This window comes from Mandrillus leucophaeus, unplaced genomic scaffold (genome assembly GCF_000951045.1).
Source record: "Mandrillus leucophaeus isolate KB7577 unplaced genomic scaffold, Mleu.le_1.0 Scaffold336, whole genome shotgun sequence".
Lineage (NCBI taxonomy): Eukaryota > Metazoa > Chordata > Mammalia > Primates > Cercopithecidae > Mandrillus > Mandrillus leucophaeus.
In genome coordinates this window covers 1,185,173-1,189,053 of record NW_012103543.1, presented here as the reverse complement: position 1 = coordinate 1,189,053, position 3,881 = coordinate 1,185,173, and positions in this window count along the sequence as shown.

The following is a 3,881-nucleotide window of genomic DNA, read 5'->3' as shown; positions in this document are numbered from 1 at the left end:
TGCAGAAGACTGAGATTCTGACAATCTATGCTTAACTGTTTTCTAGAGATCATTGTGGGATGGAGACAAACAACCTATGTGATCTCAAGGATATGTAGACTTCAGTTTCCTCAACTATAAAATGCAGGTAGTAGATTAGTTAACTGCTTTTATTTTTCCAAAAGTTACAAACATAAAGATTTTCTTCATACTAAACTCACGTGAAAGTTTTACTGAAGAATGAGAACATGAGTTTTGACAATTTTAAGGTAGACACGAAGTGTGTTATAATTTGGTCAAGCCATAAAGGAGTTAACATAGGCCAGTTTGTAAATGAAGGTATCTGATGTGAGGGGCCATGACAATTCCTGGGAAAGTTTTTGTACAAACCATTATTCTGATTTTCATTTAAAAAGTTAAGGAAGTACACATTAAGCAGCTCTTGTGGTTAGAACTCTCGTTCTTAGAAAATTTTGTGGACGGTTCCCTCTACATTTATTTTAAAGTAAGTGAAACATCCCTTGTCATGGAATTGTCTTTGATAATACAAAAGCACTTCACACTGCAGAAAAGGGAAAGAAAAGGCTCTACTTGGGTATTTGGCCGATTATTTCTAAGCCTACTTTTCTCTCCAGTACTAGTGTGTTAAGGGTTAAAGTGAGTTGGGCAGGGTGGTTAGTACTTCTCTTTTTCCCCTCTTGCTTAGATGTACCTTCAACCGGAAACCTATGAGCTCACACTTTCTAAGCATGTTCAATAATGAAGTGGTAGAACCTCCACAGAATGTTTCAGGACTCAGGAAGTGGTTGAGGGTTATTCAATAGTTGGTGTTCTCCCTTTACGTCTGCACCAATCCTGGTCTGCACTACAGGGTTGGGAAATGGTGTTTGTGTTGGAAGTGGTGTCTTTCAGAAGAGATGTAAAAACCAAGGTCTGGGTTGCTTGTGGTCACTAAATATACCATAATGTTTTCGGTGAGCATAGGGATGTTCTTGAGTTTCCTTTCTAAATTTACATTCTTTTATTCATCCATATTTTTTTCAAGTAATTTGAAGGCTGTATTTCTCTTTTCCTAAACAAAACTAGAATGGGTATAACTATACTTCTTCACCCTATTACAATACCGTTTTAGGAATGAATAAAAGTGATTTTTTCATGTTTAAGGAAAGGTCGTTACCTAAAATCTAAGTTTCCCATAAAATGAGTAAAGATAATTTACTATTTTCTCTATTTTGTTGTTGGTATATCTTATAAATTACATAGATTTTTTTTGGTGAGGCTGTCTTCAGAACCTTTTATTTTTCCAGTATCAACATTTTAAATGTCTTCGATGTAAGATAACAAAATGTAAAATGTTTGACAAGCACTTCCTTTCAGACTCTTTCCATGTCTTCAGTATTTTTTTTTAAAAAACACAGCTATTCAAGTGTACACACACAAACTTAGCAAACCTGCACACACATGCACACATGCGCACACCCACATACACTTTACTTCCCTTTGACTGCTCTGAAAATGGTCAGAATAGGATCATAATGCACAAATCTTTCTCTGAATGTTTCCTTATGTTAGATCAGTTCCTTCTGAGTTCTGTGCTTGCCAATGCTAAATTTCCTGCCAGGGCAGTAGTCTATTTTTAACATTTTGGGGGCTTATCCTTCGTTCCAAATCTAACAGGCATATTCCATGGAGTGAAAGAGAGAAAGCTGACTGGGTGCACTTACAAATCAGGATCATCAGGATTTGCAGTTTCTGTGGAATCGAAGCTATGAATGAGAAAGACCAATTAGAATACTTAAAAGATCATTTGTCATCGCTTTAATCTTCATGTATTTTTTACTCATCATTTTCTTTGACTAAAAGTATTAGAATCTTTGTCATATTAATCTCTAGACCAAATGGGAACAGTAGTGTTCATTTTCTATTTTCAATATTTTGGAGCATTTTAACATGTCATGCTAGATTATAGGTAGTAGGCGACTCGTTTAATAGAGGAAGTTTTAGCTTGTGGCATATTCAGCATCATATCATGTCAGTGTCATTTCTCTGACTAATTCCATATTTCATATACAAATGAAGACTGAGGGATTTATTTCTGGTATTTAATAGCATTTGTTTAATTCCAAGATTAATATATCATCTTCAACCCTGAAACAGAGGCCCTCTGAAACATCAGACCCAAATAATTGGACACAGCCTACTAGCCCAAAAAGAACATGTTGCCAATTATCTCCATGTTTATTTAAATATTTTGCTCTAAAGGAAGCAATCATTCCTTTATACTTCTTTAAATTTAGTATTGACATTTTTATTTTGGGAAAGGAGGTCTTTTTTTTTTTTTTTAACATGGATACAGGAAAAGAAAACTCTCCAATAAAAATATTGTCTAAAAAGTTTGTTTTGTCTGCATGATTTACTAAATATGTACAATTTCAATTCACAGCGAAGGTAACAAAGATTTAAACAGCCAACATCACAAATGTCTCAAGTTCTAAAAAAAAATCACTGTGCACAGTTTAACAATTTAATTGAAAAAACCAAAGCTAAGCCTTCAGTCTGAATCTTTTTTTATGATGGGCACAAGCCATGTATTTTCTTCATCTTTGTTACACGATGCATATTTCAGTGACTAAAAGCCCCTTCCCATTTTAGTATATTAGGTTATGTCAGTACATACTTAAGAGAGGCATAAATTGCCTCTTGGTACACCAATATGATTTGTGATGTGTTCACATATATGTCATAATATTTATTAATATATAAAATGATCAGATGAGTCACCTGTGATTTTTCTTAATGTCTTCAAATGTAGGAATGTTTTGTTGCATGTATAAAATTTTTCAAAATTTATAGGAGTGCTTATATAAGCGATAATAATTGGACCAGTGTCCCCTTGATGTAAGGTGTCTAGAAAGAACTCTTCTGCTCTTGAAATATAGAGATTTCACATCTCTACACAATACAGGTTTATAAAGTTCGCTATTATATGAATCTGAATGTTGTGGTCATTCTGATATAATGATCAAGTGAGTGAACCAGTTAATCATTAGAAACAAATGTCATTGAATACAGAATAGTTGAGTTACAGTTAAGAAGGGAGCCATAACCTCAGCTACCCTATAACATCTATAATAAGGTGGTTTTCACATATATATTTTTTCCCATGTGAATTCTTTGGTGTTTTTTCCCCCTCTTTTTTTAGTGCTATGATTGATGAACATGCAATGTGAGATTCAAATAATTGCATTGAGCATGTTTATTTGAATAATTGCCCCACTGCACAATAAATAAATTTGCTGAGTGTGTTTGTTTGAATGTTTTTACATGTACATGGGATCACATACTCAAATAAATGCAGCTGTGTTTATTACAACGCGTAGGGCTCCAGATATACACACACTTGTTTGTGTGTATATCCAGGGCCCTACAGCCCCTGGATGGCCTCACACATCTCGGAGCAAAAGCATGGTTAACAATTTTTCAGTTCGAATACATGTAAACTTATTATTGGGCAGTCTCCTCAAATTTGTGACTAAGATTTGCTTTTATTAAGGCTTACATTATTAGAAAGATAAAAAATGACCTTTTTTAAAGTTATCTGATTGTGAAAAGTATCTAATAAATTTATTCATATTTATTCAAATATAGTCCCTTCTTTCCTCCTTCCTCCAAGTCCTCCCACTCCGCCCCCAGTCCAATTCATGCTAAGGAAGATGTATGTTTTGCTTAGCTCTTGCGGAGAAATTCTGATACGCATCTCTCTTCCCAGTTATTTCAGGCCTAAGCCTACAGTGTCATGTGAAGAAAAAAGAAAAGATTGCACAGATATGCTAGAATACCAAAGACTCTTGGAGAAAACGGGCAGGGGTGTTCAGTTGTTCCAGTGTTTCCTCATCCTCCCC